General features: G+C 45.1%; 2 long non-coding RNA genes and 1 pseudogene across 4 annotated transcripts in view; 2 read left to right on the top strand and 1 right to left on the bottom strand.

Moving 5' to 3' along the window:
- The window catches only part of LOC102391053, a 214,638-nt pseudogene that overhangs the window by 45,582 nt on the left and 147,265 nt on the right, over positions 1-21,791 (top strand).
- Positions 4,983-12,022, bottom strand: LOC123330137. 2 transcript variants are annotated; one of them, XR_006640161.1, is made up of 4 exons: positions 11,780-12,022; positions 10,207-11,237; positions 6,622-6,728; positions 4,983-5,536 (listed from the first exon to the last, which is right to left on the bottom strand). It is a non-coding gene; the product is annotated as an uncharacterized LOC123330137 (long non-coding RNA). The 2 variants fall into 2 exon arrangements; XR_006545831.2 differs by having other exon boundaries at positions 11,115-11,237.
- Positions 11,472-21,791, top strand: part of LOC112580303 — a 30,818-nt gene continuing 20,498 nt past the window's right edge. For both annotated transcript variants that reach the window (XR_006545813.2, XR_006640157.1), the window contains exons 1-2: positions 11,472-11,814; positions 12,528-12,638. This is a non-coding gene — a long non-coding RNA (uncharacterized LOC112580303). The remainder of the gene's footprint in view (positions 11,815-12,527; positions 12,639-21,791) is intronic.

Here is a 21,791-nt window from a genome sequence, read left to right as displayed (position 1 = left end):
CCCCAAACATAGTTCACAAAGATAGTATAGATCCCAAATGCATATAGAAGTCAAGCCACAGTCACTTCTGTTGGTTGATTACCCATCTTTCCAAATATATATACACACTCTTATTTAAAAAAAATTTCACGACTATCCAGTTGCATACCACCGAAGCTAACTTGTGTAGTACATATATCAGTATCTCTCTGATTGCTCATGAGATCAAACAGTAAAAGGGTATCCGGGCTTGCTCCATTCCACATCTTCTTAAAATAACTTTTATAAGTTTTTTTACCTTCTGTGTGAGAAATTCAGCCCCCACCTGCTCTGGGACTTCCAAGACCTTGGCCTTGATCAGCGAAACAAGTGAATCCTCTCTGGCTTCTTCCTGCTGGACAGAAGGAGTCAGTATTTATAATTAATAAGGCTATCCAAATCTCTACTGTTAACTTTCCTCAATGATGCGGCTTCTTTAACAATAATATACGACGTCATCTTCTAAGATTTCGCAAAGATAGCACAGATCCAAACAGATATATAAAAAGAAATTAAACCGTAATGGCTTCTGCTGTTTGGCGACCAAACATCTTTTTAAAGATGTATATGATATGGTTTTATGAACGATTCATGTTTAACTGGTTGCTATCTTGTGTAGTATAAATATCAGCATCCCTTGGACTGGGCAACCCAACAGTTCAAGGGTTTCAGGGCTTGTTTCATTCCATATGTCATTAATTTATCTATGAGAAACCCACGGAAAATACATATTATGCATGCAAACATAATATATATATCTACTATATATTATGTATTATATATTAGATGATATATATCTACTATATATTGTATTACATATTATATAATAAGATATATATCATGTATGTTATATATGTGTGTGTGCGTGTGCTCAGTCGCGTTCGACTGTGACCCCATAGACTATATAGCCGGTTAGGTTCCTCTGTCCATGGAATTTTCCAGGCAAGAATACTGGAGTGGGTTGTCATTTCCTTCTCCAGGGGATCTTCGTGACCCAGAGATTGAACCTGCATCTCTTGCATCTCCTGTGTTGGCAGGCAGATTCTTTACTACTGTGTCACCTGGGAAGCCCCATATATATATTATATATATATATTTTTAGTATACATATTATTATAATATATATCAGACACTGGTATGTATCTGGTACATGAATATTGCTTTGACTTTCATTTTCTTTTCCATTAAGAGTTTGGTTCTTTTCCTTCCTTGTTTTTTTTTCTAGGGGTATAGGTGATTTACAGTGTTGTGTTAGTTTCAGTTATACCGCAAAGTGAGTCATACATATATCCACTCTTCTAGATTCTTTTTCCATATAGGTCATTACAGAGTACTGAGTAGAGCTCCCTGTGCTATACAGAAGGTCGTTATTCCTCATCTATTTTATATATAGTCGTGTGTACATGTCAACCTCAGTCTTCCAGTTTATCCCTCCCCTCCTTACCCCAGGTAACCATCAGATTGCTTTCTACATCTATAATTTTATTTGTTTTGTAGATAAGTTCATTTGTACCCCTTTTTCATTTCTTGGTGTGTTTTAGATGCTTTTGGTTAGATAAAAAAGTAAACATAATCTATTAAGTGGGAGAAAACAGTGGCAAATACAATATGATATCACTTACATGCGGAATCAAACAAAATACCACAATCTAGTATATGGAACGGAGAAGGCGATGGCACCCCACTCCAGCACTCTTGCCTGGAAAATCCCATGGATGGAGGAGCCTGGTGGGCTGCAGTCCATGGGGTCGCTGAGTCGGACACGAGTGAGCGACTTCCCTTTCACTTTTCACTTTCATGCACTGGAGAAGGAAATGGCAACCCCCTCCAGTGTTCTTGCCTGGAGAGTCCCAGGGACGGGGGAGCCTGGTGGGCTGCCGGCTATGGGGTCGCACAGAGTCGGACACGACTGAAGCAACTTAGCAGTAGACTCTGTGCGACCCCATAGACGGCAGCCCACCAGGCTCTCCCGTCCCTGGGATTCTCCAGGCAAGAACACTGGAGTGGGTTGCCATTTCCTTCTCCAATGCATGAAAGTGAAAAGTCAAAGTCAAGTCGCTCAGTCATTTCCGACTCTTAGCAACCCCATGGTCTGCAGCCTACCAGGCTCCTCCGTCCATGGGATTTTCCAGGCAAGAGTACTGGAGTGGGGTGCCATTGCCTTTATATGTAACAAAAAAGGGAATGTCCATCTCTGGGCTTCAAATGTGCTTCCGCTGAGCTTCCAAGGGCCTGAGATGTGTGAGGAAGTGACACTAACTAAGACCACAGCGGAGGCTGAAGAGGAGCCAGAGCCAAGGGAGGGGAGGGGAGCGCGGCAGAAGAATCTAGAACACGAGGGCACAGGATGAGTAAGAATGAGGAAGACTGTGGTAGGCAGAGCAAAGAAGGATCTAGAAAAGCCGGGAAGCGGGGACGAATTTACGGGGCAGAGAAAGAAGAGCGGGTACTGCCCTCACGGAAGGGAAGGGAAAGCGGGCTCAAGTGAGGGCGGGGCTGCTTGTGCAGTTTCAGTTCTTGAGGCAAAAAGAGGCCTCAGTCACATCTCCCGCTGTTGGAACTGCCAGCCTCCAGGCCCGCCTTGGGAAGCACAGAGCTTGTTGGGGTCCACAGCATCCACACTTCCCTTCCCAGAACCGTCCTTACACTTTGAAGGCTCCTTGATGGCGTGGAGCTTCTCCTTCCCTCTGTTCTCGCCCAATTCTCTCCCTTGCCCGGGCCCCCGTGCACCCCTGACTCCTCTCAAGGCCCCATGGCTCCCCGCCCTCCCAACAGGTCGGGATCAGCCGGCCCCAAACTCCCAAGTTGGCACCCACAGGGCAGATGCCCATTAAAGGTTCATCTGGCAGACCCCCTCTGTTGACCAGATCCCCAGATAGAGTGGGCAACTTCCTGGCCAGCCAGGTGCCCTTCCCCAGCAGCCTGGGGGACTCTGCTGGGTAAGAGCATCCAGTCCAGGACATTACGGAAAATTTTCTTACCTCCTGTGTGAGAAATTTAGCCGGCACCCACTCTTGGACTTCCAAGACCTTGTCCACGATCAGCAAAAGAAATGAAGACATGGCGAAAGCTCGAGTTGTGGGTGTTCCTCTCAGAACACACCCTGAATTTACGTCCTCCGGGAGACGTCGTGGGAGGTGCCCGCTTCAAAGAGGAAGCCCAGGGGGCGGGGTTTTCAGAGAAGAGCTCCATGCCAATCAATCAAGGCCTTGGTGTGGGAGATCTGTGGGTTGAGTGTGAGTGTGTGTGAATATGTATCCATATATGTCTATTTGTGTGTATGTATGTAGCTATGTGCCTACATACGTGTGTGTACACGGGTGTGTGTGTGTCTGTGTATTTGTGTGTTTATATCTATTTGTATGTGTGTGTATGTTTGTATGTGTTTTGCATCTGTTTGTGAAGGGAGTTAGCGACACGCAGGCACAAATCTCCTGGCACAAAGGAGTCCCAGGGAAGAGGAGTGGGTGGAGAAAGGGTCCAGGAAACCAGGTGGAGAAGGAGATTGGAATCCTTTGGGGCTAGAAAGGCAGACTTTGAGCAGGAGTTGGGGGATGTCAGGACCCTGGAGGAGACAGAAGTCTTGAGCTGAGGGTGCAGGCGATTCAAAAAATGAAGGACATGAGGAGTGGGGGTGGGGGCCAGAATAGGGTTCCTGGACTCCAGCCCTGGGGAAGTAAGGGAACGGCTTGGGGTAGGGCCTAGAATGTAGGACAAGAGGGCAGGGTTTCCAGGTTCCAGCTGGAACCAGGCTGAGAAGGGCAGGGTTGCTCTCAGAAGGGTTCTGGTTGGGGCCGCCAGCGTCTGGGGGAAGCCCTGCAGGAAAATGAATGTCCACGTGGGGGCGCCAAACGTTCTTCCTTGGAGTTTGAGAGACGGTGAAATGTGTGAGTAGGTGAAACTGAGGCCACATGGAGGCTGAAAAGGATCCAGGACCCAGGGAGCGGAGGGTATAGTGGGCAGAAGAATCTAGAATACAAGAAGTGGGAAGGGGAGGAAATGGAGGATGGGGCAGGCCTAGGAGTGTGCAGAGCCCAGAATGATCTAGAAGAGCGGGGGAAGGGGGACGAGTTTAGGGGGCAGGGAAAGAAGAGAAAGTTGCTGTCCTGGGGATGGGAGGGGAAAGTCGGGGTGAGGAATGACTCTGCAGAGATGAGATTACTTGTGTAGTTTCTGTTTTTCAGGCAAAAAGAGGCCTCAGGCGCATCCTGCCCTTTGGAACCGCCAGCCTCCCTTGGGAAGCTCAGAGCTTGTTGGAGTCCACACCATCCACATGCTTCCCTTGTGGGGATGGTCCTTCCACTGGGAGGGTTCCTCTGTGGTGCAGAGCTCCTCCTTCCCTCTGTTCTGACCCTATTCTATCCCTTGAAGACTGGCTCCCGGGCCCTATACCCTCCACACTCCTCTCAAGGCTGCCCTGGAGCCTCTGGGCCCTCTGCTCATATGGGGGGCTTGCCTCCCAAGCTCCCAAGTCTACACTGTTCAAGCAGTCTGAGCACGGGTTGGAAAAGAATTTCCAGACACAGGGCATTTCAGACGGGAGTGAGTTTATTAAAAACAAAGAGCAGAGAGAGAGTGGGCACCGCAAGCGCAGCTGGCTGACAACTGCTGACAGACCAGGGAGAGTTGACAGCGTTCATGAGTTAATAGCCACCTTTTGTAGCCTTAAAACAAAGAAAATTCCTGCTGAAAGGTTGGCATTAGGTGAGTGGCTGGGATGCTCTAGGGTGTTTACTGGAGTGGTCATCTTTGCTGAATTGGGAGTCAGGCAGCTTTTTAGTTACTATTAGGGGGTTTTTCGGAGAAGGCAATGGCACCCCGCTCCAGTGTTCTTGCCTGGAGGATCCCAGGGATGGGGGAGCCTGGTGGGCTGCAGTCCATGGGGTCGCTAAGAGCCGGACATGACTAAGTGACTTCCCTTTCACTTTTCACTTTCACGCATTGGAGAAGGAAATGACAACCCAATCCAATGTCCTTGCCTGGAGGATCCCAGGGACGGGGGAGCCTGGTGGGCTGCTGTCCATTGGGTCGCACAGAGTCAGACATGACTGAAGCGACTTAGCAGCAGCAGCAGCAGCAGCAGGGGGTTTTTGGCAACAGTTATAAAGTGGGACAGTCAGCTTTCGAGGTGACTTTGGTTCTGGGCTCTGCTTCTGTGGCCTTGGTGCAAGACCTCACACCTGTGCCCTGGGGCAGGATTCAGTGTTCCCCCCTCTTATTAATGGGCCAAATCTTTGGCCCCTTTATACCCTGCTCATGTCTAACTACCTGCCTATCCTCTCTTGCGATGTGGGGACCCGAGTCATTGGGGAAAGGGGCAGAAACTGCTCTGGCTTCTTCCTGCTGGACAGGAGGGTCGTGGGGTCCTGGTCCCAATGCCCACACTGTCAGGGTGCATTTTTGGAGAGAGATGAGCGTCTGTGGAATGAGAAAGCCGCTTGTTCTCGCGAGGTCCATGTGTCAACCAGCTTGTTGCATCAGCATCTGGAGATTTTATTTGTATTCTAGAAGAAACAAACTTAACAAGAAGGTTAGAGATACACGGCCTGAAGATTAATACAAGTAGAAAAACTGCCGAGGGGCCTAAAAGAGGGGCTAGTCAGGAGAACCAAGGCCAGACATTGGTCTGTGATGTTGGGGCTTCTCTAGGTATGAGAAGATGCAAGAATTGGGGTTCATGAAAATCTTTACTTGAAAACGTCTATCTGAAGGCCTGTCCTGCCAGTTTTTCTTAGAGCACAGAATGCCTCATTCATGATTTCTACCCTGAATTCCTTTCTGCTGGTGTAGAAAGTCAGCCACTATAGTGGCTCCTGATTTCCTCTTTGTAGAGGCAGATGGCAAGTGCCAGCTTCCAGCCTCAGACTCCCTTCATGGCCATAGATTTGAGCATGGTTTCGGGGGCATAATGTGATCACTTTGTCCCATGATGTTAGGAATGTTTGTCTAGTGAAGATATATTAGGAATGCTCATTCCCAGGTCTAGCGAAGATGTTTTGATTGTCCACTCAATGTGCTGTTACTGGACTAGGCTACGAAAGTAGCAAAAGTCCTGGATCATATCTGCCTTACTAGTAGTCTCTTATAGTCCATGACGGAGAAGGCAATGGCACCCCACTCCAGTACTCTTGCCTGGAAAATCCCATGGATGGAGGAGCCTGGTGGGCTGCAGTCCATGGGGTCGCAAAGAGTCAGATACGACAGAGCGACTTCACTTTCACTTTTCACTTTTCTGCATTGGAGAAGGAAATGGCAACCCACTACAGTGTTCTTGCCTGGAGAATCCCAGGGACGGGGGAGCCTGGTGGGCTGCCGTCTATGGGTCGCACAGAGTCGGACACGACTGAAGTGACTAAGCAGCATAGTCCATGAAAATATTCCGTCTTTTTGCTTCTTCTCATACCTAGAGTTACATTATTATAATCATTGATCTCATATGGAACTATAGATCATCCTTCTACTAGAGACTCAGTCACACCATTGGTAATATAAAAGACAGCAATTCTGTAAAATAGGCAATATAGAAAGCAGTATAGCTAGCAGTAATAGTAACATCACAAGTAAGAATTTAAGAGCTTCTATTAGGGGTAGCCCAGTATTTACCTTGTCGTCTGACTTAGTTTGTTGAGTGACTATAAGCTGGTGTTAATCCTCTGGTTGTAGATCATGGAGCATCTGCTCTTTGTCCAAAGATTGATCATGAAGTTAGCCTTCAGAAACAAACTTAGAATGTCCTCTTATGAATTTAATTAAATTTTATAACAACAAATAATTATTTCAGAAGTGAATCTTAGTAAACACTAACCTTAATTAACAGAAGTAGGATTTAATATTCAGAGGGCAAATTTTTTCCTACCATTACTCTAATTTTTATTAAACACAGCCAAGACTAATTTGCTTTTAATATGTTTGGTCCATTGACTGTAGATGTCATAGGTCTGTCATCAGTTTTTGTTGAGGTGGATTTTTTCTTCTAGAGGGCCCCACTATGTTTTGAGATTTCTTTGAGACAGGCTTTTTATTTACCTATAAGGTTGTTCGGATGTCTGGCTCTAGGTGAGTGATCACACCATCATGGTTATCTGAGTCATGAAGATCCTTTTTGTAGAGTTCTTCTGTGTATTGTTGCCACCTCTTCTTAATATTGTCTGCATCTGTTAGTCCATACCATTTCTGTCCTTTATTGTGCCCATCTTTGCATGACATGTTCCCTTGGTATCTCTAATTTTCTTGAAGAGATCTCTAGTCTTTCCCATTCTATTGTTTTCCTCTATTTCTTTGCATTGATCACTGAGGAAGGCTTTCTTATCTCACCCTGCTATTCTTCAGAACTCTGCATTCAAATGGGTATATCTTCATGACCCAGATGACCATGATGGTGTGATCACTCACCTAGAGCCATCTTGGAATGCGAAGTCAAGTGGGCCTTAGGAAGCATCACTACAAACAAAGCTAGTGGAGGTGATAGAATTCCAGTTAAGCTATTTCAAATCCTAAAATTTGCTGTGAAATGATGCTGTGAAATTGCTCTACTTAATATGCCAGCAAATTTCAAAAACCCAGCAGTAACCACAGGACTGGAATAGGTCAATTTTCATTCCAATTCCCAAGAAAGGCAATGCCAAAGAATGTTCAAACTAGCGCACCATTGCACTCATCTCAATCGCTAGCAAAGTCATCATCAAAATTCTCCAAGCCAGGATTCAACAGTACGTGAACCAAGAACTTCTATATGTTGAAGCTGGATTTAGAAAAGGCAGACAAACCAGAGATCAAATTGCCAGCATCCGTTGAATCATTGAAAAAGCAAGAGAGTTCCAGAAAAACATCTACTTCTGCTTTATTGACTATGCCAAATCCTTTGACTGTGTGGATCACAATAAACTGTGGAAAATTCTGAAGGAGATGGGAATACCAGACCACCTGACCTGCCTCCTGAGAAATCTGTATGCAGATGAAGAAGCAGCAGTTAGAACCGGACATGGAACAACAGACTGGCTCCAAACTGGGAAAGGAGCCTGGCGTGCTTCAGTCCATGGGGTTGCAAGGAGTCAGACACGACTGAACAACTGAACTGAACTGATTAACGTAATAGTGAATATTTCCCAGTTTACATGAGCCTGAAACTCATGTAGTTTACTTTTTCTTGAATTCAGAATCGCTTGATTTATAAGCGCTTACTTTAGTGTATGTGTTTTAGTCGCTCAGTTGTGTCTGACTTTTTGCGATCCCATGGACTGTAGCCCACCAGTCTCCTCTGTCCGTGGAATTCTCCAGGCAAGAATACTGGAGTGGGTAGCCATTCCCTTCTCCAGGGGATCTTCCCGACCAGGGATTGAACTTGGCTCTTCTGCATTGCGGGCAGATTCTTGACCATCTGAGCCACCAGAGAAGCCCTACTTTTCTTTAGGCCAATTAAATAGAGCTCATTGACAAATTAACCTCAACAATATTATCCAAATCAAAGACACACACTGAGGCATGCATATTATCTGGACAGACAGAGATCTCATAGTTTTCCACTTGAGATTTAAAATATCTCTTTGCCCCTTTTTCCCCCTTGGCTTGAAGTTCTACTAATTTGCTCTCAGCTGGAGTCTCAGGCAGAGTGGGCTGTGTATCTCAAGGACATGAAAAGAGTTAACTTCAGTTTTTTTCCTAGGAATGTTTTTGCTTCTCAGGCAGGGTCAGAACTCCAAAAACAAAGTATCTTAACAAGCCAGCTTTTTCCTAATTGCACCTGCAAAAAGAAATAGTTTTGCAATGTCAAAAAGATTTCATTTTAGCCAGTTTTTTTTTTTTTCTGGATTCTAAAGAATATCATGGCTATATTGTCTTTTTCCTTTCTGTAGTCATGGTCTTGTAACTTAAATTTTTAAATTGGAGAGTGTTCAAATTCACATTGGTGCTGGTCACAGGTGCGGATTGACTGATAAGGTGTTTTCCCAGCAGGGATTGTTCCTCTGGGATGGCGGGATCTTGGTTTGATTAGAAGAATCTGAAGGAGTAAGGGAACTTGTAGGAATAGGGGAAGCTTGGTTCTGTTGCCACTTCCTTCTCTCCTACCCCACTGCCCCAAGAGACAGGAGGAGTTAGAAGGGGATTCTTTAGAATTTTAGAAGAGTTTTTTCCAGGCTTTTGATTATAGGAAAAAGTCCTGGACCAGGAGACCTGGTGGAGGGAGAGACAGAGCAGGATGAGGGGATAGGGCAGCAGCAGAAAGACATATGCAGCGTGAGCCCCTTAGATCTGGAATCTGACTGAGTGCCATAAACTTTTGAGCATAAGGAACATCAAAAGAGATCAAATTGGAGGATTGTGTTGTAATTTAGTGGGCCACGAGGAAGCCATTTTTCTTGGTTCCTCAATTTGTACTGGCTCCAAGTTTTGTTGCAAAAGAAAGTGACCCTTTTCTTCTTAAGATTTTCAGGGTCAAATTTTTTTTTCCATTTCTTCAGAATACAGCCTAGAGGTGAGTCTGAGGGAGGGTCTCAAGACAAACCTGAGCCCATTTTTAGAATGGGGTACCGAGAATTCACTGGCCACAGAAGGCATTCCAGCTGTCCCAATGAAGGCTCTGCGAGTGACGAGGCACCGTGTGGCTAACGACCCAAATGGCCCACCATCCCAGCAACTGCGTCCGACAGTGAGAGATCACCTCTGAATGTGTGACCACGAGTGGCACAAAACCGCGTGGCTAGGCACCAGCCTAGGCCCAAACCGCGGAAAACACCTGGCGACTAGGGTCGGAAAGGACGGAGAGAGTGTTCCCGGAACAACCGTGACTCGCCTTTTGAGGATCCTCTGACACGTGGCAGGCATTCTTTGGAATGATTCAGAGGCTACTCCTAGGCCCCTGTAAATTAAATCATGACAGAGGGAGGGAAAGTGAAAGAGACAGAGAAGACAAGCTGAGGGCTAATCTGCCGTTTACACCTGCTAGGAGGTGGTGGCCTGGGCAATGGGCTCAGTGTCTTGCTTGAACCAATACGGCACATACAGTGCACGGAAGTTGTCTTAGGGGCAGAAGCTCTGATAGCCTGATCTGTTCCATGACTCCCTTTATTCTGCCACAGGTGTCTTCTAGCGGCAGGCACCCTAGTGGCTTTTAAATGCCTGACCCATGCCAACACAATATTGATTTGCCTAGTCCTCAGTTGGAAAGGAGTAAAAAAGAGAGACCCTCACCCATTTGGGCGGTAACTGCTGGGGCACAGCGAGCAGTGGGGCCTTCGGGACACACCAGAGGGTGACGCTGGTCAGAGTTCCTCAGTTGCTTCCACAGCCGCTTGCCTGTTCGCAGAGGGCCCAAGGAAGAAGGAAAGAGGAAAGGAGATTGGGGGAGGGTCCCCTGAGAGCAATCCCCATAGGCCACCAGATGTTGAGGCAGTATGAGCATGGGTTGGAAAAGAATTTCCAGACCAGAGCACTTGAGAAGGGAGTGAGTTTACTAAGAACAAAGAGCAGAGAGAGAGCGGGCACTGTGAACGCAGCTGGCTGTCAACTCCTGACAGGCCAGGAGAGTTGACAGTGTTCATGAGTGTTCATGAGCCAGCTTTTATATCAAGACAAAGAAAATTCCTGCCGGAAGGTTGGCATTAGGTGATTGGTTGGGATGCTATAGGGTGTTTACTGGAGTGGGCATCTTTGCTTAATTGGGAGTCTGGAGGGTTGTTAGTGATTATCAGGGCCTTTTGACAAGGCTGCAAAGGGGCTCAGTCAGCTTTGGTGGTGACCTTGGTTCTGGGCTCTGCTTCTGTGGCCTTGGTGCAAGACCTCACACATGTGACCTGGGGCAGCACTCAGCAAGTTCCTCTTTTTAAAATATTTATTTACACATTCGGCTGTGGTGGGTCTTAGTTGTGGCACACAGGCTCTAAAGCTCGCAGGCCCAGTAGTTGCAGCACGCAAGCTTAGTTGCTCCAGCGTGTGGGATCCTAGTTCCTCGACCAGGGATCTAACCCACGTGCCCTGCATTGCAAGACTGATTCTCAACCACTGGACCACCAAGAAAGTCCCACAAAGGAAGTTCCTGATGCACCTCGGAGTGTCCCGTTAATGCCTAATCTCAATGTTGATTCTAAACCGAGTCTTACCCCAGAGAAGGCTGAGAACCTTGTCTGCCTGCTGTTCCACTCCCCATTGGAATCATCTGGATAATTGCCAGCAGTTGTCCTTAGTCAGGGGCTTCCCAGGTGGTGCAGTGGTAAAGGCTCCCCCTGCCAATGGAAGGAAACTCAGGAGATGTCGTTCAGATCCCTGGGTCGAGAAGATCCCCTAGAGGAGGAAATGGCCACCCACTCCAGTTTTCTTGCCTGGGAAATCCCATGGACAGAGGAGCCTGATGGGCCACAGTCCATGGGGTCACACAGACAGAGGAGCCTGGCAGGCTACTTTGTGTAAGAAACGCACACACACACTCTCTGCCTGTCTCTGTCTCTTTCTCTGTGTGTGTCTCTCACTGTATCTCTCTCTTTCTGTCTCTCTCTCTGTCTCTGTCTCACTCTGTCTGCCTCTCTCTCTCTCCCTGTCTCTCTCTCCCTCTGTCTTTCTCTTCTGATCTGAGGAGGAGGAGGACTGTGCCCAGGAAAACATTCGCTTCTCATTGGAGACACAGCAGATGCTCCATGCAGATGCTGCTGTTGTCTCTGATGCTGCAGCTGGTGTGGTGATGGCGTCTCTGTGGGCAGAGCAGGTCTCAGGACCCAGTCCCTGTAACTACAGACTCAGGAGCCCCTGGTCCATCCTGAGTAACTCTTACCTGCACAGAACTCTGGAGCAAAGAGCACGAGTCAGGTGAGTGCTTCTTTATGCTCCACCGCTGAGCGAAAAACAGAAGGGTCTCCAACAGGAGAGAACCTTGGAGCTGTGTTTGTCCACTGACGTTGGGCAGGACACGTGCTGACCCTGCCCCGTTGACCACACCCCGGCTCCGGCTGGATGGAGGGATGATTGGGGAGCAGAGAGTGGGGTTTCCAGTGGGGCTTTACTGAGCAAAAATTCAAGTGAGATTTTTTTTTTCTAACATAAAAGGTTTTATGGGATTTATTGACGGTACCATATAAAACCTAGCTTTCTGGAGTCCCTGGGAATTTTCAGGTAATTATAATTCAGAGGAGAGCTCAGAATGAATGAATGTCTGTATTTCCTCTGTCGTGAGAGATGCTGGGGGAGAGAAGGAGGGGAGGCCCCCTGTGTGCAGAGACAGAGGGCAGAGCATCTGTGAGTGGGTAAGGAGAGCAGTGCTCGTCCTCACACAGCTCTCAGCGTATCAGGAAGACAGGGGACAAAGGAGTAAAAAACAAAGTATGAATTTTGTTTTGAGACTAACAGAGCGGCTTGGTCGTGCTGATTGAGGATGACCAGCAGGTGTGTCTGGGCAGGTGAAGCCCGCTGGGCTGGACTGGGAGAAGGAGCGAGGAGAGTGAAGTGGTGGGAGGGGGGTTCCAGGAGGAGGGAGAATGTGAATCGCTGGGATGAAACCAAAACGTGTTTCTTGCTTTTTCAAGGGCAATTAATTCAGCCGGATCTAGAGAGGAACAGAAGACAGGATGGAAGTGAGCTGCTGAAAGTCTTAGGTGCCTGACAGAAGGTTGCCCTCCCACATGTCTCTACCAGTGGTAAGTAATGAAACATTTTCTTCTGAAAGAGAAAAAAAAAAAACGAACCTCTTGGTTTCACTGTTCTGTTTTATTAGTTCTCTGGTCTTTATTTCATTTACTTCTGCTCTGATGTTTAGTATTCCTTTCCTTCTGCTAACTTTAGGCTCATTTCTTGTCTTATTGTAGTTCCTTGAAGAATAAAGTTAGCTTGTTAAGTATAAAGTTAATTTGTTAACAAGTTAGCTTGTTAATTTTCCTTTACAGAAAATGTTATTTATTTTAAATTTTACGGGAAAACCCCCAAACTTCTCATTGTCAGTAAATAGAGACAAAGCATGAATACAGGGCTAGAATAACACCCACAGAACCTGAATCTGTCCAGAAACAAGTAACAGTAAAGTGCTGCTTTCTTTCTGGACTTTTCCCCCAAAACCTAATTAGTTCACCTTGAAAAATGCTTTGTATTCTAATTTGTATTTATGTTGGAGATCTATATAAGAAAGATCTTGCTGTTTTGGAAAACTTAAAAAACAAGTTTAATATGTAGTCATTTTTACTGTAGTGGTCAGTTCTGTTAGATGTATTCTTATTGTTATGCTATAGAGCAGCAGTCTCCAACATTTTGGGGACTGGATTTGTGGAAGGCAATTTTTCCAGGGACTGGGGAGGGGGATGATTTCTGGATGATTCAAGTGCATTCATAACAACTGGAAAAACTGTGCTGATGGGCACTTAATATTCAACAAGTAACATTCACTTAATTTTTACCATTCTGAGGGTTTTCTAGTTTTTTTCCTGTTTATGGCTCCCCTTGCTGAGCAAATGCTTTTAAAGTCAATGAGGCCCCATTTGTTTAGTTTAGTTTTCCATTACTCTAAGAGGTAGACCAAAAAAAGTTGTGATTTATGTCAAAGCATATTATACCTATATTTTCCTCAAGAGATTTGGATTAGTGGCCGTCTGTTCAGCTCTTTGATCAATGTGGAGTTTCTTTTCTCTCTGGAGTGTCCTAATTTCATTCCCTTTTTACTTGAGAAACCTCCGCGCTGTTCTGTGTGCTGGCTGTTAGCATCGACATTGCCAGCACCGCTGTAGGAGGGTTCCCTTCCCTCCACAACCTCCCCAGCGTTTATTGGTTTTAGACCTTTTGCCGATGCCCATTCTAACCTGTGTGAGGTGATACCTCATTGTAGTTTTGATTTGCATTTCTCTTAAGATTTCACAATGCTGAAATATGTACATGTGATTTTTTAGAAAACAGTGAGAGTCAGACTGAACTCCCGAGATCGTCCTCTTGACAGTCTGCTCTGTTTTGCGTTCTTTCTCCGTTACCAACCCAGGGACATTTGTTGAGGGCTGTGTATTTTACTGACAGCCCCACAGACGTGGTGAATATTACGTGCCCATGAGAACAGGTTTTTCAGTTGTTGTTACCAACAGCGGCCACAAGGCGGCAGCACTTCTTAGTGCGCCACTGTTTTTCTTTTGTAATTTAGCGTCTATTTTCTATTGGAGAAGAGCTGATTTCCAACGTTGTGTTTGTTATAGGTATACAGGAACTTGGTTTAGTTATACATGAACGTTTATCTGTTTGTTTGTTTTTTTTCCAGATTCTTTTCCTATATCGGTTCCTTCCATGTGTTCAGTAGACTTCTGTGTGCTAGTCACTAGGTCCTTTTGGATTCTCTAGTTGATAAGTACTCAGCTCAGTTCAGTTCAGTCGCTCAGTTGTGTCTGACTCTTTGCGACCCCATGAATCGCAGCACGCCAGGCCTCCCAGTACTATGTGTATGTTAATCCCAACCTCTTAATGTCTCCCTTCCCCTACCTTTTTTAAAAATAAAAATAACCATAAGTGGGTTTTCTAAGTCTGTGAGTTCGTTTCTGTTTATAAATTAGTTCATTTGAATGAAATGACAGATTCCACCTGTAAGTGACAAGACATTTCTCTTTCCCTCTCTGACAGACTTCACCCAATATGATAAATCTCTTGGTCCATCCATGCTGCAGCCAATGGTGAATTTTCGTTCTTTTTGATGGCTGAGTGTATTCCAGTGTACAGAGGACACTGTTTGTTTAATTTTTCTTCATTTCTCTATGGATGGACATTTTGGTTGATGCTGTGTCTTTGTTATTGTCAACAGGGCTGCCCTGAAAAGAGGGATGCACGTGTCATATAAAATTAATCTTCCTTCCGGATCTAAGGCAAGGAGTGGGCTTGCCAGATCATGTGGTAACTCTATAGTTAATATTTAAAGGAACCTCCATACTGTTTTACTTCATGGCTGCAGGCCACCCATTTACTTCCCCGCCCACAGTGTAGGATTCCCTGTTCCCCTCGCCTTCAGCAACATTTAATCTTTGTAGATCTTTGAGAAGATGGACATTCTGAGGGGTGTGAGGTGATACCTTGTTGCCATTTTGATTTGCATTTCTCCAGTAACTAGAGATGCTGAGCATCTTTTTTGGTGCTTTATGGCCACCTGGATGCCTTCTCTGAACAAACGTCCACTTAGATCTTTGGCCCATTTTTCTACTGGGTTGGTTGTTTTTTTGGTATTGAGCTGTATGAGCTGATTGCATGTTTTGGAGAGAAATTTCTTGTTTCTAAATTCAGTTGCAAACATTTTTTCCCCCTCATTCCCAGGTGTTTTTAAGTTTGGTTTATGGTTTCCCTTGCAATGCAAAAGCTTTTGAGGTTAGAGGCTCTTTGTTGAGTTTTGTTTAATTTTTCATTATTTTAAAAGTGGATCTGTTAGGAGAAGCATGCTGACTAAAACCACCCACCCTGGCCAGGTACCATAGTAAGTATTTGCATGAATTGTTTTACGACAGGAAGTCCTGGTAAGGAACATGGAACTTATAAGCCACTACCAACCAGAAGAATTCGGGAAAGGTCAAAAGGAGACACCACATATCTGACCACCTCCCAGAATCCTTCTCGCTGGCATCCATCTTGGCTGAACAAGGCATGCACCACCAGGAAGGTCTGAGTCAGAATGATTGGCTACAGACAACCCGGAAACTAATCCCATCACCATAACACCCGAGACTGCAAGCCATGTGACAGAGCTGCTCTCCTGGGTTCCCTTACCCTCCTGCTCTCCACCCGGGTGCTCTTTCCCAAGAAAATCTCTTGCTTTGTCAGCGTATGTGTCTCCTCAGACAATTCATTTCCAAGTGTTAGACAAGAGCCCAGTTTCGTTCCCTGGGAGGGGTCCCCCTTCCTGCAACGGATCCAAAAGGGCTTACTGCCGTTTATGTCAAAGTATGTTTTCCCTGTAAATCCCTCAAGAGGTTTAGAGTAATTGTCCCTCCGTTTAGCTCTTCAGTCATTTTCGAGTTATTGTTTTCTGTAGGGGGATCAAATCAGATCAGATCAGTTGCTCAGTCATGACCGACTCTTTGCAACCCCATGAATTGCAGCACGCCAGGCCTCCCTGTCCATCACCAACTCCTGGAGTTCACTCAGACTCACGTCCATTGAGTCAGTGATGCCATCCAGCCATCTCATCCTCTGTCGTCCCTTTCTCCTTCTGCCCCCAATCCCTCCCAGCATCAGAGTCTTTTCCAATGAGTCAGCTCTTCGCATGAGGTGGCCAAAGTACTGGAGTTTCAGCTTTAGCATCATTGCTTCCAAAGAAATCCCAGGGCTGATCTCCTTCAGAATGGACTGGTTGGATCTCCTTGCAGTCCAAGGGACTCTCAAGAGTCTTCTCCAACACCACAGTTCAAAAGCATCAATTCTTCAGCACTCAGCCTTCTTCACAGTCCAACTCTCACATCCATACATGACCACAGGAAAAACCATAGCCTTGACTAGATGGACCTTTGTTGGCAAAGTAATGTCTCTGCTTTTGAATATGCTATCTAGGTTGCTCATAACTTTCCTTCCAAGGAGTAAGCGTCTTTTAATTTCATGGCTGCAGTCACCATCTGCAGTGATTTTGGAGCCCCCAAAAATAAAGTCTGACACTGTTTCCCCATCTATTTCCCATGAAGTGATGGGACCAGATGCCATGATCTTCGTTTTCTGAATGTTGAGCTTTAAGCCCACTTTTTCACTCTCCACTTTCACTTTCATCAAGAGGCTTTTGAGTTCCTCTTCACTTTCTGCCATAAGGGTGGTGTCATCTGCATATCTGAGGTTATTGATATTTCTCCTGACAATCTTGATTCCAGTTTGTGTTTCTTCCAGTCCAGCGTTTCTCATGATGTACTCGGCATATAAGTTAAATAAACAGGGTGACAATATACAGCCTTGACGAACTCCTTTTCCTATTTGGAACCAGTCTGTTGTTCCATGTCCAGTTCTAACTGTTGCTTCCTGACCTGCATACAAATTTCTCAAGAGGCAGATCAGGTGGTCTGGTATTCCCATCTCTTTCAGAATTTTCCACAGTTTATTGTGATCCACACAGTCAAAGGCTTTGGCATAGTCAATAAAGCAGAAATCGATGCTTTTCTGGAACTCTCTTGCTTTTTCCATGATCCAGCGGATGTTGGCAATTTGATCTCTGGTTCCTCTGCCTTTTCTAAAACCAGCTTGAACATCAGGAAGTTCACGGTTCACATATTGCTGAAGCCTGGCTTGGAGAATTTTGAGCATTACTTTACTAGCGTGTGAGATGAGTGCAATTGTGCAGTAGTTTGTTCATTCTTTGGCATTGCCTTTCTTTGGGATTGGAATGAAAACTGCCCTTTTCCAGTCCTGTGGCCACTGCTGAGTTTTCCAAATTTGCTGGCATATTGAGTGCAGCACTTTCACAGCATCATCTTTCAGGATTTGGAATAACTCAACTGGAATTCCATCACCTCCACTAGCTTTGTTCGAAGTGATGCTTTCTAAGGCCCACTTGACTTCACATTCCAGGATGTCTGGCTCTAGGTCAGTGATCACAGCATCGTGATTATCTGGGTCGTGAAGATCTATTTTGTACAGTTCTTCTGTGTATTCTTGCCATCTCTCCTTAATATCTTCTGCTTCTGTTAGGTTCATACCATTTCTGCCCTTTATCAAGCTCATCTTTGCATGAAATATTCCTTTGGTATCTCTGATTTTCTTGAAGAGATCCCTAGTCTTTCCCATTCTGTTGTTTTCCTCTATTTCTTTGCATTGATCGCTGAGGAAGGCTTTCTTATCTCTTCTTGCTATTCTTTGGAACTCTGCGTTCAGATGTTTATATCTTTCCTTTTCTCCATTCCTTTTTGCTTCTCTTCTTTTCACAGCTATTTGTAAGGCCTCCCCAGACAGCCATTTTGCTTTTTTGCATTTCTTTTCCATGGGGTTGGTCTTGATCCCTGTCTGCTGTACAATGTCACGAACCTCATTCATAGTTCATCAGGCACTCTATCTATCAGACCTAGGCCCTTAAATCTATTTCTCACTTCCATTGTATAATCAAAAGGGATTTGATTTAGGTCATACCTGAATGGTCTAGTGGTCATGGAGTGTCATAATTTCACTCACTGTTCTCTTGTTTAAGGAGGCTCCACCCTGTCCTCTGTATGGACTTTTAACAATTTGCATTGACAACATCAGTGCAGGAGAATTCCCTTTTCTCCAAAACCTACCAGCCTTTATTGTTTGTGGACTTTTTGACAAAGGTCATTTTGACCAGTGAGAGGTGATTCCTCATTGTAGTTTTGATTTGCTTTTCTATAAGATTTTAGTGTGTGGAGGCTTTTCATATGATTTAAAAAAAAATAACAACAAAACAGTGTAAAACTGACCTGTGGAGATTGCCCTCTTGTCGTCTGCCCTCTTTTGAATTCTTTTTCCAGGACCTGCTTGAGGGCATTTGTTGAGGGAGGTGTTTTTTTCCTTACATTCTTCCAGGCCTGGTGAAAACAAGTGTCCAAGTGAAAGTGAAAGTCGCTCAGTCGTGTCTGACTCTTTGCGACCCCATGGACTATACAGTCCATGGAATTCTCCAGGCCAGAATACTGGAGTGGGTAGCTGTCCCCTTCTTCAGGTGATCTTCCCAACCCAGGGATCGAACCCAGGTCTCCCACATAGCAGGTAGATAAGTGCCCCAAGAGCAGAGGTTTTTTCAGTTGCTGATACTAAAGTGGCCACAAGGGGCAGCATTTCTCCCTGTTCCAGCTGTGGTTTTTGTTTTGGTTTAGCGTTTATTTTCTATTGAAGTAGAGTTGATTTCCGATGTTGTGTTTGTTTTAGGTACAGGAACCTGGTTTTGTTATACATGAACATATATCTATTTTGGAGGGGGGAGGTCTTTTCCCATATAGGTTCTTTCAGTGTATTCAATTGGAGAAGGCAGTGGCACCCCACTCCAGTACTCTTGCCTGGAAAATCCATGGACAGAGGAGCCTGGTAGGCTGCAGTCCATGGGGTCGCTAAGTCGGACACGACTGAGCGACTTCACTTTCACTTTTCACTTTCATGCATTGGAGAAGGAAATGGCAACCCACTCCAGTGTTCTTGCCTGGAGAATCCCAGGGACGGGGGAGCCTGGTGGGCTGCCGTCTTTGGGGTCGCACCGAGTCAGACATGACTGAAGCGACTTAGCAGCAGCAGCAACAGCAGTGTATTCAATCAGTTCAGTTCAGTTGCTAAGTCATGTCCGTCTCTTTGCAACCCCATGGACTGCAGCATGCCAGGCTTCCCTGTTCATTACCAACTCCCAGAGCTTGCTCACACTCATGTCTGTGGATGCCATCCAACCATCTTATCCTCTGTTGTCCCCTTCTCCTTCTGCCTTCAATCTTGCCCAGCATCAGGGTGTTTCAAGTGAGTCAGTTCTTCACATCAGATGGCCAAAGTACTGGAGTTTTGGCATTACTATCAGTCCTTCCAATGAATATTCAGGACTGATTTCCTTAAGGATGGACTGGTTGGATCTCCTTGCAGTCCAAGGGACTCTCCAGAGTCTTCTCCAATACCACAGTTCCAAAGCATCAATTCTTCAGTGCTCAGCATTCTTTATGGTCCAGCCCTCACATCTATACATCACTACTGGAAAAACCATACCTTTGACTAGATGGACCTTTGTTGGCAAAGTAGCGTCTCTGCTTTTTAATATGCTGTCTGGGTTGGTCATAGCTTTTCTTCCAAGGAGTGAGCATCTTTTAATCTCATGGCTGCAGTTACCATCTGCAGTGATTTTGGAGCCCAAGAAAATAAAGTCTGTCACTGTTTCCAATGTTTCCCCATCTATTTGCCATGAAGTGATGGGACCAGATGCCATGATCTTAGTTTTCCGAATGTTGAGTTTTAAGCCAACTTTTTCACCCTCATCTTTCACTTTCATCAAGAGGCTCTTTAGTTCTTCTTTGCTTTCTGCCATAAGGGTGGTGTCATCTGCATATCTGAGGTTATTCATATTTTTTCCTGAAAATCTTGATTCCAGCTTGTGCTTCATCCAGCCCAGCATTTCTCATGATGTACTCTGCATCTAAGTTAAATAAGCAGGGTGACAATATACAGCCTTGATGTACTCCTTTCCCAATTTGGAACCAGCCTGTTGTTCCATGTCCAGTTCTAACTGTTGCTTCTTGACCTGCATATAGATTTCTCAAGAAGCAGATCAGGTGGTGTGGTATTCCCATCTCTTGAAGAATTTTCCACAGTTTGTTGTGATCCACACAGTCAAAGCCTTTGGCATAGTGGATGTAGGCACTAAATTATTGCATTTTTCTAATCCATCTCTGACATAATAGAATCATCCATTTTGTAGAAGAGATTTAAATCTAAAATGTGAAGATGTTTTTAAAACAATATTAACAACTGTTAGATTTTAAAAGAATAACTGAACACATTTGTCTTCGGTCATTATGCATTGCTTTGTTTCGATCACAGTAATTTTTTCTTCAGTGCTTTGTGATCATACTATTAGGAAAAAGTAAAGGGCTCATTACTGTGTTATTTTAGTAGATTTGGCTAAACTACTAACAGGGGATCTTAAAAGTATCTGAGGGATTTGATGGCTCCGTATAATGTTCTCCTCGGAGAAGGCAATGGCTCCCCACTCCAGTACTCTTGCCTGGAAAATCCATGGACAGAGGAGCCTGTTAAGCTACAGTCCATGTGGTCGCGAAGAGTCGGACATGACTGAGCGACTTCACTTTCACTTTTCACTTTCATGCATTGGAGAAGGAAATGGCAACCCACTCCAGTGTTCTTGCCTGGAGAATCCCAGGGACGGAGAAGCCTGGTGGGCTGCCGTCCATTGGGTTGCACAGAGTCGGACACAACTGAAGCGACTTAGCAGATGTTTTTCTGGAACTCTCTTGCTTTCTTGATGATCCAGTGGATGTTAGCAATTTGATCTCTGGTTCCTCTTCCTTTTCTAAATCCAGCTTGAACATCTGGAAGTGCATGGTTCATGTACTGTTGAAGCCTGGCTTGGAGAATTTTGATCATGACTTTGCTAGCCTGTGAGATGAGTGCAATTGTGGAGTAGTTTGAACATTCTTTGGCATTGCCTTTCTTTGGGATTGGAATGAAAATGGACTTTTTCCAGTCCTGTGGCCATTGCCGAGTTTTCCAAATTTGCTGGCCTATTGAGTGCAGCACTTTCACAGCATCATCTTTTAGGATTTGAAATAGCTCAACTGAAATTCCATCCCCTCCACTAGCTTTGTTTGTAGTGATGCTTCTTCCTAAGGCCCACTTGACGTCCCACTCCAGGATGTCTGGCTCTAGGTGAGTGATCACACCATCGTGATTATCGGGGTCGTGAAGATCTTTTTTGTACAGTTCTTCTGTGTATTCTTGCCATCTCTTCTTAATATCTTCTGCTTCTGTTAGGTCCATACCATTTCTGTCCTTTATCGAGCCCATCTTTTCATGAAATGTTCCCTTGAAAACTCTTATTTTCTTGAAGAGATCTCTAGTCTTTCCCATTCTGTTGTTTTCCTCTATTTCTTTCCATTGATCACTGAGGAAGGCTTTCTTATCTCTTCTTGCTATTCTTTGGAACTCTGCATTCAGATGCTTATATCTTTCCTCTTCTCCTTTGCTTTTTGCTTCTCTTCTTTTCACAGCTATTTGTAAGGCCTCCCCTGACAGCCATTTTGCTTTTTTGCATTTCTTTTCCATGGGGTTGGTCTTGATCCCTGTCTCCTGTACAATGTCACGAACCTCAGTCCATAGTCATCAGGCACTCTATCTATCAGATCTAGGCCCTTAAATCTATTTCTCACTTC

The sequence above is a fragment of the Bubalus bubalis genome, chromosome 18 (assembly GCF_019923935.1).
Source record: "Bubalus bubalis isolate 160015118507 breed Murrah chromosome 18, NDDB_SH_1, whole genome shotgun sequence".
NCBI lineage: Eukaryota > Metazoa > Chordata > Mammalia > Artiodactyla > Bovidae > Bubalus > Bubalus bubalis.
The sequence above is the reverse complement of the archived record's forward strand: the minus strand, read 5'-3'. Positions and strand labels throughout refer to the sequence as shown.